The sequence below is a fragment of the Zalophus californianus genome, chromosome 13, assembly GCF_009762305.2.
Source record: "Zalophus californianus isolate mZalCal1 chromosome 13, mZalCal1.pri.v2, whole genome shotgun sequence".
Lineage (NCBI taxonomy): Eukaryota > Metazoa > Chordata > Mammalia > Carnivora > Otariidae > Zalophus > Zalophus californianus.
Genome location: NC_045607.1, coordinates 86747527 through 86762075, shown reverse-complemented (window position 1 = coordinate 86762075; position 14549 = coordinate 86747527). Strand labels below are relative to the sequence as shown.

Below are 14549 nucleotides of genomic sequence, written 5' to 3'. Positions count from 1 at the left end.
AAATTGGTTGAGATTTAAAAAATTTAAAATACATTCTTCCACCACACCAGTCACATGGGAGGTGTTCACTAGCCACACGTGCCTACTGGCTGTTGAACTGGACAGTGTGGACAAAGAACATTCCTACCATCACGCAAAGTTCCACTGGACAACACTGCCTTATAAGCCATTTCTAAGGATGCTTGTCAGCATGCACAGTTATTGCTAAATCAGGGTTGTTTTCTAGCAGCTGAGGCACCAGGGCAAACACTGCATTATCTCATTATCCTTGTCTGTTAGAAAGACAGACCTGTTTGGCTGGGAGCGACCATCTTTTGTCAGACATGCGATTTTGTGAAGGGTTTATGTAACGGATGTTGGGTAATAGATGATTGAAACTGATTTTCCAGAAGTTGTAACGATGTAAAATTCAAGTAGATAACCTCTATGAGGCATTTCTGATCTAAGTCAAGTGTGTATTATTAAATATTAATTCCATTAAGGTATGTCGGCAGGGAATTCAGATATGTGACCCAAATATATTTCTTTCTAGTAACTGAGTATAATAGAGATCTAGTGCTCAGTGGATCTTAACCAGGGATAAGTCGGAATGAAGGGAGGAGGGAGGATCAGAAAGACCTGGGAGTTCTTGCGAAATGCATAGGTTGCCCCTGCGTAGGGTTTGTCAGAATGGTGGGGCCGGTGGGTGGGTAGGAAAGGTCTTGCAAGTGTCTATTTTGAAAATATTTCCCGTGGAATTCCCCTGTACCCAATCCAGGTGAGTATTGTTTAAAGATATTAAAGGAAAATGATTAATGTGTTTCTTTTCCATTGTATGATGGGGCGGGTAACTTTCAAAAGACACCTGGGCTCCATCTCTAGATATAATTCCGTGCTCTTTGGGTGGACTCAGTTCTCACTGTCCCTCTTTCAAAAGACCCACTAGTTGTTTCTGGCGACCCCTCCCCCTAGGTCACTTAGAATGACCAACTGGGTTTAGAACAAGTGCCTTAGGCATTTCCTTCCAGTATCAGTGTCTTGTTTCTAGCAAACCTGGGCAAGCTGGGTATCACAATCCCTTCTTGGATGCATTTTCTTATCAGTGCCTGAAGTGATGATACTATGTGCTGCTGATCAAAGAGGTGTCACATGCCCTGGGGACACGGTGGCCAGAGAGGACACAGGTAAGGAAATTCAGGAGCCCCGTTTGTATTTTTTGCTCAGGTTGAAGGGTATACTTCCACAGGAAGGTGGGCCATGGGTGTCTGAGCAGAGCTAAAAATATTCTCTAAGAGGACCTCATCAAGCCCTCAAACAACTGTTTAGGTTGAGAATTCAGTTTGGTCCTAGAGTTTGGCTTGTTTTTGTTAAGTTTAGAAGGGTAACTAACTAGCCCAACCATCAGGTTGAGAGCTAGCTTGGCTGATGGATAGAAAACTTCAACACCCTTATCCCAACCCTCATTTAAGCTGGAATTTCACACCACGTTTTCAAGGTATATTGGGCCTGAATGGACCTGTGCGTGTTTTTCACGTTTGTTTTTTCTGTTAATGCATTTAAAAATAGCTCTACTCCATTCCACCATCTCCTTGGTTTCAGATTTTCTTTTGGCAGAAATCCAGTTTTCCCCGTGATACGTAGTAAAATGCTGATCACTTGGGATTTTAAAAGCATAAGGTGGGACTCATATCACTGGGAAACTATCCAGAATATAAAGTCCTTTCGGTGGCATGTTGCACAACATATGACATAAGCAAAAAATGTTCTAGCAACCCCAGCCCAACCCTAGCTTCCCGCGTCTCTTTAGGGCAGCAGGGTATGTTGGTTGTGAAGGTAAGAAGGTACGAAAACAAGGAGACTGGAATAGACTATAAATCAGTAGGTTTGGAATATTTCTCCATTGAGTCTCCCAGGACTTGGGATGTCAGGGGTGTGAAATGTCCTAAGATTCTGGAGACCTGTCCGGGTTTGCCTTTCCTAGAATACCCAGAAAAGGGGGAAGGAGAATCTTAAAGCCATGTATATAGTTTTGGCTTAAAAAATTCAGTAAGTAATCCCAAGGGACGGAAGGGAGGAAGCGGGAGGGAGGGAGGCAGGGACTCTAGAGTGGCTTGCTGAGACTGCATCATTCATTAGCAAATATAACTGTCTGTCATGCACCAGACACTGGTAGGATGTGGCTACATGGCATGATAAAACATATATTTGGTCTTTGTCCCCATTCCTGGCATAGAGCTCCTAAAATCCTTGGAATTTTCAGAGTGTTAGGAATATCTTTTGTATCCTAATGTGGTGACTGAATACACATCCTTAGATAGCTTCAGGATAGGGTTGTTTACAAGGAACCAACCATGTGAGAGGATTAGAACTATTAGCCCAGGCTCCAACCAACAGGAAGAAGAGAGGGGCTGGAGATTTAATTCAATCACCAGTGGCCAGTGATTTAGTAAATGATTTAGTAATGAAGCTTCCATAAATTCTCTGAAACAATGAGGCTAATGGAGTTTTCAGGTTGGTCAAGATGTTGATGTGCTGAGAGGGTGACACACTCAGAGGGTTAGAAATTCTGGATACCCAACCCCCCATCCCTCCATACGTTGCCCTATGAACCCCTTCCATTGGGCTGTTGCTGAGTTGTATCCTTTATAATAAGACTGTAATAGAGAGTAGAGTGTTTTCACGAGTTGTTCTAGCAAGTTATTGAACCTGAGTGGGAGTCATGGGAATCTCCAAATCTGTGGTCAGTTAGATGTTCAGGTTTCCTGGGGACCCCATTTGTGGCTGGTGTCTAAAGCGGGGTCAATCTTGTGGAACTGAGCCCTTAATTTGTGGGGTCTGTGCTAACATTTGAGTAGTGTCAGCACTGAATTGAATTATTGGATACCTGGTTAGTGTCAGAGCATTGGAAAATTGATCGGTATTGGAAGGATGTAGCTGGGGATAAAATGGTGAACGAGAGCAGACATGTTTCTGTTCTTATAAAACTTACAAATACCTTAATGCGTCTGTTGGGTTATTTAGCACTATGCTAAATATCATCCACCTCCAGGTCCACTCACCCTAGTCTTTAGAGATTGACCCTTATGGACCACATCCATGGGCACCCTGCCCTTTATCTCCAGTTGGATTTGACCAAATGGGGAGCCCTGGTGGGAAATAGAAGGGAGGGGGTGAGTGAGGTCAGTCAAGATACTTACTCTCCTCACTTCCTCCTTGGGAAGATGCCTCGGGCTGTGTCCCGAGACAGAATCCCTCTACTCCTTTCAAGACAGTCTTCTGTACATGGCTTTCTCCGCCTTCCAGGTTCTGTTAACCACTGCTCCTCTTTGTCTCCTTGTGCCTAGGGCTTGGGAACAGTGCTTCAGCTCTTAATCCTGGATTATTGCCCCACAATTCCTTGGTGGTTGTTGTTTTTTTTTTTTTTTTTTTTTTTTTAACACTCTGGGGACCCCTTTATAAAAAGTTCCAGAGTGAATAAACCTTAGTTGAATGATTCTGATTTGGGCGAGCCATCTTAATGGGACCCTAACTAATATAAGCACCATTCATTTAAATGCCAAATCTGTTGCCAGATATGTTGATTTTTGTTTTAATATCGTGGATGCTAAACCGGCCATTTAGCTGCTGTTTAAGAAGGTCGCCCTCATTAGCAATGATAAAATCACTTCATAGAATGCTTATCTTGGTATATCCTTTGGCAAGAGAGTATACATTCAGTGAGGGAAAGAGAAGGGGAACTAGGCTATCGGTTCTGTTTAATAGCATTTGGAATTGCAATTTCAGTTGCCAAAATGCTCTTCTTACCCATTATGGTTCTGGCATTAACACTATATTCCAGGCTTTGAAGATAGAGTAATTGCCCAGGATTTATACCAACATGATACATTCTGATGAGAGGCTGACAAATGTTGTAGAAAGTGATTGTTATTAACTGCTTTATTGGTGAAGTAAAACAGGATAGTAGCACTCAGTAGCTCAATAATTGTGCCTAGAACATGTTTCCTTCCATGACAAGCATTATGTTTGTTACTGATCTTTTCATGTGAGCCCATCCCAACACCTCCCTTAGAATCTCTCACAAGCTGGTTTTTCCAAATGATGAATGTCTTGTAAAAAGATACCCATTTATAAGTTTGCCTTTCATAGGAGTTACTTTGAGCCTCCTTTATTCCTTATTTTGCTTTCCAAAGCCATTACTGAAATAAAAATTGGGATGGCCAGACCAGATTAGCAGAGATGGTTTCAGCCTGTATATAATAATCCATTGATCTGTAAATAAGAGGGAAATCTTTTCTCCCAAGATGGTATATGATTACATCTCAGGAGAATTGGTGAGAGGTACCTTCATCCTTGATCATTAACCTTTAGAGATAAAAAGCAATTTCAAAGGTCCTTTGCCCCCTAATGCTCTAGATGAGGAACCTGAGACCCAGAGATACTAGACAGGAGAGCACAGCTTGTATTAGTGTACTGGGGCTGCCTTAACAAAGGACCACAAATCGAGTGGCATAAACGACAGAAATTTATTGTCTCTGAGTTCTGGAGGCTAGAAGTCCAAAATCAAGGTGTTGGCAGGATTGGTTTCTTCTGAGGGCTCGGGGTCGGGGGGGGGGGGGGACGAATCTGTTCCCAGTGTCTCTCCTTCCCTTGTCAATGGCTGTCTTCACCCCATGTTCCTTCACATCATCTTCCCACTAGGTGTGTCTGTGTCCAAGTGTTCCCTTCTTACAAGTACACCATCATGTTGGATTAGGACCCACCTGAATGACCTCCATAATGATTACCTCCATAAAGACCCTATTTCCAAATGAAGTCACATTCTAAGGTACCAGTGTCTAGCACCCCAACATGTGAATTTGGGGGTAATACAATACTGCCCATTACAAGAGCTGCCCAAATACTGACTAGAACCTTGGTCCTCTAGTGCCCTTGTTCATTTTTTCCTCTCTTGCACCATGTGCCTTTTATTATTTGTATTCTAATTGCTGCAGAGAAGACATGTTCTTTTTCACGGACGGTAGGGTACAGGGGTGTGGTCAGAACCTCCAAATTTTTTCAGACATTTCAAATGATTCAATTTAGGAGAATATCAGGTCAAAGTAAGTTCAGAGGAGTAAGGATTCTTAATAACTTGGCCTAAAAATAAAGTCATCTTGGAGGTAAGCAATGAATTTTTTATTATTATGTGGCAGATAATATTAAACCTTTTGAGCGAGAGATGAAGTTCTCCTAGACTTGTCCCATAAACTGCAGCTGATATTGTCACACTGTGATGATAAATGTGTTTGTCCAGTTATTTTCCTCTTTGATGTGGATCTCTCTGTCCCTGGAGCAAAGGCTCCCATGGAAGCAAGCCTTCCTTCTAGACGTCCTGTGATGAGGCTTTGGCAGAACCACTGCCAATCCTGCATTTAATTCTCCTAAAATCATTTTGTCAGTGTAGAGATGCTTAAAGCATCTAAAGGTTATGAGGCAGCCACATTGGTGCCAGATATCTGAGAGAAATGTTTGCACATTTGTAGGAAGATATTTTTGTTATGTTTGCGAAGTGGTCTTTTAGAGAAGGCAGATCTAAATAAGACAAATTAGAAAAAAAAAACTTTAAAGTTTTTAGTTCATGTACCATGTCACCAAGGTCAATGTGGCTTGCTCACCCTTGCATTAATGAAAATTGCTTTCATTAAAGGTTGGAACAGAAGAAAAATAACAGGGTGTTGGACTCTTCGGTAATGATCGCATGCCCCCTGTTCTGATGTGGCCCACCATGCTCACTTTGAAGGTGGGAAATCTGATGATCAGAAAAAAACATCAAAACATCATCAGCTCAAGTGTAGTCCCTCCTAGACCAAGGTGCCTCTCACCCAGGGCAGCAACTGGGATGTAGAACTCTGACACAATGGACTAAGGGGCCATCCTAACTACCCAGTACATTGACTAGTGATATACTTAGGTCTGGACAAGGCCAACTTAACTAAGTCACAGAATATGCCTCTCGGCACTTAAAAGATGTAGTAGTGGCTAGGATTTGCCCCCTGTATCCCTCTGCTTCTTAGCATTTCCTGAAGCATCACCCGCCCTTCAGTATATGCCAAGGAAAAAACTTTCAGTGGTGAAACAAATTTGGAAGATGCCACATACTCCGTCTCTCCTTAGCTACTCATAATGCATATTAGAATATTGAAGGCTTGCGCCATATCTTGCAATATCTTTCTTTAATCGGGTGCTTGCCAAGTTATCTGATCATGGAAGCATTTATTTATGTAAAACCTGTAAGTGGCATGCAACACATTTTGAGAAATGCTGTCAAAACCTGCATAAGTTGAAGAGAGATATTGAAGAACAATGTATATACTGAAAAAGATTTTAGATCAAGTTCATAGATGGTCGAGCAAGAGCTCTGCAGAGATATCCCTATAGACACTTGTGTGACAGTCCTTAGAATCACCCACAAAAGATACCTTGTGGCTCTTGGCAGGGATGGAACAGTACACTGGGCTAGCCAGGCTTTTCGCTCATTAGGTTCTTTCTTAATTGTGAGGGTGTAGATGACTCTGTGTGTGTGTGTGTGTGTGTGTGTGTGTGTGTGTGTGTGTGTCTGTCCTGGATAATCAGGTGGCTTAAAAAAGAAAAAAATTATTGAGAAGAGTCAGAATGCAGGAAGGGTTTTTGGCCTTTATCATGGATTTGTGATGTGACCTCTCTCAGTTCCATTCCTCCACTGGTCAGGGTGGGTATTACTGCATAGCCCTGCATCCCTCTGTCATCAGGCAGGCCCTTAGGACCCAGCAGGCCTCCCTGGACACTTGGGACCTCAGCAAATGCTGTCTGAAGGTGAAGGGGGGCGAGGAGGAGGTTGTCAGGCTGATGACATAATGTCTAAGTGTTTGTCACCTCGGGAGAAGCAGAGTGTTGGGTACAAAGGGCCGTGTCACTGCTGAGGGAGATGTGAATGGACTGTCAGACTCCCGACAGCAGCCTGACTAGCTTGTGCAGGATGCTGGTAGTTACATGTTCCTATAACAAAGACCCTTTGCTTTTATAACAGGAACTGTCTTGAGCTAGCTTAAGAAAAAAAGGTAGTTTGGGTAGATATTTGAGCATGCAGTGGAATTTAAACAATGTGAACAGCCCAATCTTAAGAAAGTTCAGATGACAGCTCAAGGGATGTGTCTGTAACTTCAGTCTCTGTGAGTCTTAGCTCTCGTTTGGGGTAAATGTCCACGCTCGTCCATTTAGATAGGACACCTCTGTTTGTTCAGGAGAGAGTGGCAATACCTTGATCTCAAGGAAAGCCGGTCCTCTCTTCAGCCCCAGGGGATGAATCGTGACAGTCTCAAATAGTCAGTTATTTAATTTCCTGTTGTCAGTAACTAGCCTAGGGGTGGCCATGTGACCCCGGACAAAGGTAGGAGCTATAAATAGGAGGAGGGTGAATATGGATGCTGGGAAAGCTTTTGTCTTCTCAATAAAAAGGAATGACAGAATCATGAGGCATGGCTCTTTCTTCCTTTGCTTTGCCCCTTCTCCGGCATTCAGACATGATGCCCGGTGATGCAACAGCCATGTTGGGACCTTGACGTGACCAGCACCAGAAGAAAGTTGTGTGCTAGGAACAGAGGGTGCAAAGGAGAAAGAGCAAGGTCCTTCTGTGGTCGAGCCTGGACCGAACCCCTCCTGATTTGTAAATATTTGAGAAGAATGATACCCTGGTTCTTGAAATCACAGTGCACTATATATAATATATTGCAACCAAAATCATTTCTAGGTGAAAAGTTATATGGTATAAACACAGATGTCAGGAGCCAGCCCCGACGATCAGAGTGGAAGTCTCAGATCTTTAACGGGGTGGTATTCAAAAGTGTCTATGAAGGCCACCTGGGTGCCTTGAGAGCTCACCAAACCCGCTCTGTGCCAGTCCACACCTGTCCTGGATAGAATTAATCAACTCGTTAAATAACTAATGGTACTAATTTTATTGATCCCTTGTTCTCTGCTAGATATTTTTTTCCGGGGCTGGGGATAGACTGGAGAAGACAGAGAAAATGCTCTCAATTCCCTCCAGGGAGAGTGGACACTAAACAATAATAAATGAAGTGAGTAATCCGAGATAATGAGAAGGTCTGTATGCGACAGGAAAGGAGTATTGCGGTGGGGAGTTGTGGGAGGTGTGCCTGTGGCCTGTGACGGTGATAGCTGACGTGAGCGTTGAGTGACAGAAGGGAGCCAGCTGTGGCAGACAAGGCCCAGGCTTCTGGGGAGGGCTGGTGGCACAGAGCCCTGGGCAGGCAGGAGCATAGCTGGCTAGAGACGCAGAATGAATCATTAATGGGCGTCCCCCGCGAGAGGATGTGGGAGGCTGGTCATGCTCATCTCGCTGTAACCATTCTGGCCACTTGGCTCATGGGCTCGTGATGTATCTTGAGGATGCTGACAGGGCTTCCTGTCACTCAGGTGACTTTTCCTATCTTCTGCTTCAGGCTGTGAGAACCCAGGAATGGGGCGGCTTGGGCAGATCTGCGCATAATAGACGGTGGTCAGGGTGACGGACCCCCTTTCCCTTCGAGAATGGACCCATCACGTTCAGCTACGGCACTGAGACCCCCCAGGCATCTGGCTTCCTTTGGAATGGCGTCAGGTCCATTCTGGAAGGGCTGACAGAGCGTTCAGCAGGCTCACAGCTGCTTCGGCACCACGCCCCTGTCACCTGCTCGAGTTGTAGTCCCCACACTTGACCTGTTTCCCTGTGGCGAGGCCAACGCAGAGGGGCAGGAAGCCTGGCGGTACCCCCGGCTATGACTCCCCAGCCTGTCATGACTGGTCATCTCTGACATCATTTTCAAGTGATACTTATCAGTGAAGTGGTCACATGAGGTCGCAAGGCTAGAAACGCCCTCAGAAGTCCTCCTGCCCTGCATTCCCTTTATGTATCTGGCATTACCCAGAACAAAAATGTGGGATGCCCCCACCCCGAGTTCAAGCATGTAGCTGCTGAAGCAGATATTCACCTAGTTCCAGTAGAGAATCCAGTTCTCTTTTCCCGAACACTTGAAGTTGGGGGGCAGTTAGAACCACTGTAATTATATCCCTGGGCTGTTAGATTGCCTCTGGGGTCCTGTGTCAGGAATGGGACCCCAGAAATGTGATGAGTGTTCACCTTAGGAGGGCAAGCTGGCCTGGAAATACCCAAACTACCATTTCAAAACCCTAGTTTGCTTCTCCTGGATCTGGAACCAAACCAACCACAAAATATCAAAATTGGAAGACACTCCAGTGATTAATACCCCTCTTCTTATAGACGGGGGAAAGGGGGGAAGTGCGCTGACCAAGGTTAGTATTCACAATACAGAGAAAGTCTCTTTGGGATCCACATGGGTCTTTCTCAGATGTTTACAGCATTTTGTTGTAACGTGTGCCGCCTTGACTTATGGAGCAAGGAAAAAAAAAACACGTATCACCGATGTGTATAAAGTTCTTTGTTCCTCTGTCTGGTTTGAATCACCATCCTATGTAATGGGCATTCATTTTTCTCATTTAAAATGAGAAAATTTTATTTTCTCTCATCCAGACAAGGAAAGTGAAGGAAATGAATCCATTTAGTAAGTGGCAAAACCAGACTCAAGCTTAGGCCTTCCCATTTTTATTTGATAGCATTCCCAAGTCCATCTCCACTTTTGTCCTCTGGGGTTTTGGGACAAAGCAGAAATTAGCCGTAACTTAGGCAGAGCGGGGTCCAAGCAGGTGTCCTCGGGTGCTAGAACCTCTAAGGAGAGGATTCTGATTTTTAGCGAACCGCTCTCACCTCTTAGAGCCCCTGTATCTGAGGCAGGGTACCCATGGATCCTAACATAACTCGATGCTGTCAGCTTCTTACTTTAAATGCCACCTCTGGGACGCAAGGGCACATAAAAGCCCAGGCTGTTAGGACCCCCTGGCTCTGTCCAAACCCTGGTTCCAGCACTCACTCTGGGTGACCTGAGACATCTATCACTTAACCTTGCGCTGTCTCAATGTTCCTATCTGTAAAATGGGGCCAGCTCTAGTACCTTCCTGGGAAGATGGTTGCAGACTAGAAGAGGTAAAGCATTTAGAAGAGGAAACACTCAGTAAATGTCAGTGGCTGCTTTGTTTGCTCTCCACACAACGGAAGGAATTCTGTCACAGGTCTGAGTTTTCTCCAGCTGTACGAAAAGAAGATGTTCACAGTTCCTGAAGACTGGTAGGCGTCCCAGGGTGAGAAGTATATAAAGATACACTCACGTACAGCTCACAGCTTGACTCCGGAGAGTGATCTCTTGCAGAGCCTCTACTACAAGGGTATCTTCTTCTGTCACTGTCTCCCCTCCAACAGCAAAAGGCTTTGGCTCACCCACCTGAGAAGCTAAAGCTTGCCTGGAAGTTATGCCTCCAGGAAAAAGAGAAGTCAGAGCCTCTCATGTAACTTGAAGAGTACAAAAGATCCAATGATAAAAACCACTGCCCTGAACTTTTCCAAAGCACAATAAATCCCTGCCTATGATTCTCCAGTCCTTGGCAAGGTAACCTTTGTCTGGTTTTTGTAGACTAGGAAAAAAGTTAATGAACCCACTCCCATTAGGTTGTGTATTTGTGCTGAAAGGCTATGCAAAAGGCTATTATTTCAACTGAGTCCTGTCATCTAAAATACGCCCCATGTTTGTTTTATAGTTCCTCAGCGATACTCTGACTTTAATTTGATCACTTCCGTGAATTTGTGTAGTCCCTCAAGCAAAACTGATTCTCCCTCTCCCCTCTCTCTCTCTCTCTCTCTTTTTTTTTTTTTGCCTCTACTTTTTTGTTCAGATCATCTCTCTCCTGACCTTTCAGTGGCTCAGCACTTTTTTTTCTTCTTCTTTATTTGCAGTGCACAAGCGAGGCTGGAAAACAGAGCCAAGACACAAACTGTGAAGCAACAGTTCACCCTCACAGAGCGAGTGGGCTTTGTGCTATTTCTGGCTAGAGCAGATGTGGCCTCGGTGGGCTGTAGGGAACAATATCCCTCAGGTAAAAATAAATGATTAAGATTAGGACCAAAATGATGCAAATCCTTCATTCCCAAACAGATCATGAACTGGGAGCTGTGTGGAAAGACGACCGGATTGGTAATCGTCAGGGTCCTGCCCTGGATTTATTCCAGATCACTCTACCAATCAGCCATCTGGTCTCGGTGAGTACACATGACTTAGACATACATTTTTTAATCAACAACAACAACAACAAAATAGGGCAAATGCAGTAACAAAACTCAATGCCACCAGTGAGTTACAGGCAACAGTCCTGACATTTTGACTAGCTCACTGCAGACCTAGTTGAGTACTTGGTGGATTTCTCCTTGGCCCCGTTTCCCTTCCTCCCACCCCAGAGACAAACACTGTCCCAAACCTTCATACTTTCATACTTCTTCTCTGGACACCTGCATCTTTCAACAGTAAGTACAGCCATCCTGCATGTTTTTAAACTTGAAGTAAATGGGAGCACACTATATGTTCTGCAGCTTGCTCTTTTTTTTTTTTTTTCAATTGAGCATTAGATTTCAGCAACATAGGTCTGGTCCATTCGTTTTAACTGCACTGAGGTATAATGTTTCATGGACAGACCACCAAATGTTTTATCTATCCTACTGTTGAAGAATTAGGTTGCTTCTCATTTTACGCTATTATAAACAATGCTTCAGTGAGTGTTCTTATACATTTCCTATACTAACATGCCAAAGTTTCTCTAAGATAGAATTTTTTTTCAAACTGTTTTGTGTATACCCACCATTAAAGATACACTTTACATGGACACCCAGCACGTGGGTTACAACTGTGGTGTGTACACATAGATGTGTAATAAAAGTTTCTCAAAATAATACCCTTATTTTCTATTTAGTTACAATCAGTTTAGTGTGGTCTAAAAAAAAAAAAAAAAAAAAGGTACTGGTTACAATATACCGAAGTGATCTTCTGACCCATCTCCATGAAAAATTGGATAAACACTGTTCTGGGACACGTGGAATTGCTGGGTCATACGTTATACCCAGTTTCAAATTGAGGAATTTATGTCTTTGTGAGTTCATGTTAGGCACTGAAATGGAGAGTTGCATTCTAGCTAAAGAAGGAGGCTTTCTAGCATTCTACAGGGAGGCTTTTAGGTCATTTCCTGTGTCCTGTGGCTGGAAATGGAAGTCCTGTTTTAAGTCTCTGAGCTTTAATTTTTCACCTGTCACAAGATGCCAAAACAAAACAGAAAAAATACTAGACTCTTCAGTATTTTGCAGACGGCTTTCTCTTCAACTCCCAGGTCCTGGGGAAGACTTCGGGGTCTGCCACAAAGTGTGTAAGTTGGAGGTAAGGTTAGAGCAGGGAAGGGGACAGAATGAGTAGATGGAATCCTGGGCTTTTCCCCACAGTTCCTTCCAAAGGATTCCATGTTAGTATTTCTCCATTGTATTTCCATTAGATTTAATTTGTAAAAAAAAAAAAAAAAAAAAAAAAAATGTGCAGCTTGAAAATATTCATAAACTATGGGTTTAGATGTTCTCCAAGGCTCTTTCCAGATCTACACTTCAATGAAAATAACTTTTGAGTCTCTGGACATTTAAACTTGCATCCAGAACCAAAGAACGTGGCGGTTTAGGGGGTAGGGCTCTGGCAAGCAGGGCTGGCCCACCTAAGAGTCGGCCTGTCCCTCCCGCCACGGTGGGAGCTGACATGGACAGGGGCCTGTCAGTGCTGAAGGGCAGTGAGCTCGGGATACTCTCCAGCTGGGGCCACCACCTTGGGGACAGCCATTTCTGTTCTGTCCTATGGGCTTCATCCACATGAGGCTGCTCTAAAAAAATCATTGTTTTCATCATGCTTGTTTATTCTGTGAATAAGGACCTAATATACATTTTTCTGAATGTCATTTCTGTCCCCCACAGACCGTTCCACATGCTCGCGATGAAGCTTCTTTGCTCAGCAGGGTACACACACAGTTAAACCATTCTGTTCACAGAGATGAAATTTTATTATCAGTTTAATGAAACTATTCAGCTCCTCTCAGGTTTATTTTTGCCTTCCCAAATATAGTAAGGTCATAAAAAGGAGAAAAAAACTGGTAGTGAGTTGGTAGTAAAGTGGCTTGGGGGTGGGCAGATGTTAATTTATGTGGAATCGCGGATTCCTTCCTTAATAGGCTTGCTTTCTGTCTTGCTCTCTGCACCTCCCCGGGTCTGGATGCCTGCCTCCTCTCAGATTGCAGCCCTTCTGTTCAATTTGTCCTGCTTGCACTTCATCCTCTTTAATCACTGTTTTCATCACATCACTCCCAGGCTCAGAAACCCTCCAGGGATCTTCATTTCCCACCACGCGAAGTCCAAATACAGCTGCCTGTTTCCGAGGCTTCTCCTAATCTATTCTTTCCTTACGTCTCTGGCTTTATTTCCTTTGCCAGATGTGGTTCTGGTTCCTGTGGCTTAGAGATAATGGAATTTTTGTATACACATCACCATCCGTCCCCCCACAACCTCCACCGAATTTGAGATCTGCATCATTTAAAAGATTTTATTTATTTATTCGAGAGAGAGAGAGCATGAGGCAGGAGGGGCAGAGGGAGAGGGAGAAGCAGGCTCCCAGATGAGCAGGGAGCCTGACATGGGGCTCAATCCCAGACCCTGGGATCATGACCTGAGCTGAAGGCAGACGTTTAACCGACTGAGTCACTCAAGCGCCCCTGCATCATTTTTCTCAAGTTCAGCCTAGTTGCCTTAAACAAGAGCACACATACCGGCAAGGATTGCTTCCCTCATCCATAGGCGAGTCCCTTGCCCAGCAGGGTTGCAGGACTCTCTGGAGACAGAGGGGCAGGGAAGCAGTTTATGTCCCTCTGTCCCTCCATACCCTGGGAGAAGATGAGGCACTGAGAAAGGTGACTTTACTCACTAAAGTCCTTGCCGAAAAGCTCTGCGGGTTTGACAAGACGGGAAGAATGTACACAACTCAGAAGACAAATACGAAAGATACTAAATTTTCAAGACTGGTTCAAACCCTTGGAAAAAGGTCCACCCTGTATAAGGCAACATTCAGCAGGTCACTGAGCCCCAGAAAAGATGCTGTGGGGCTGGTAGAGGAGAGTCCTGAGAAGGCTTACCCACTGGGGCAGGCTTATCACATCTGCAAATACAGTTTCTTTTCAACTTTTTATTTATAGTGGTGTGTGTGTGTGTGTCTGTTTAGTGGCCGTGTCCTTTGTTTTTCTAGAATAATTTCCATAAGTCCTCATTCTTCCGTTTAGCAGCTGTGTGATTTGGGGCACGTTTCTTTATCCATAAAGTAGAAGTAATAATGGTACATAGTTTATGGCATTGTTGTGAACTGACTGAATGAGATCATGCATCTAGACCTTCTAGTAGGGAAGACAAACCTGTAAGTAGATGACGTCAGGTTTTTATTTTCATTTAATTTTTTAGAGATAGAGCATGCACGTGAGGGGGGAGGGGCAGAGGGAGAGAGAATCTTAAAATCTTAAGCATGCTCCATACCCAGTGCTGAACCCCATGAGGGGCGCGATCTCACAACCCTGAGGTGACCTGA

At 44.1% G+C, this 14549-nt stretch overlaps 1 long non-coding RNA gene across 1 annotated transcript in view; it reads left to right on the top strand.

Annotated features, from left to right (window-relative positions):
* Positions 1-14549, top strand: part of LOC113934467 — a 57795-nt gene that overhangs the window by 18933 nt on the left and 24313 nt on the right. Inside the window, exons 5-7 of the long non-coding RNA XR_003523691.2 lie at positions 1083-1163; positions 7977-8072; positions 8457-11161. This is a non-coding gene — a long non-coding RNA (uncharacterized LOC113934467). The remainder of the gene's footprint in view (positions 1-1082; positions 1164-7976; positions 8073-8456; positions 11162-14549) is intronic.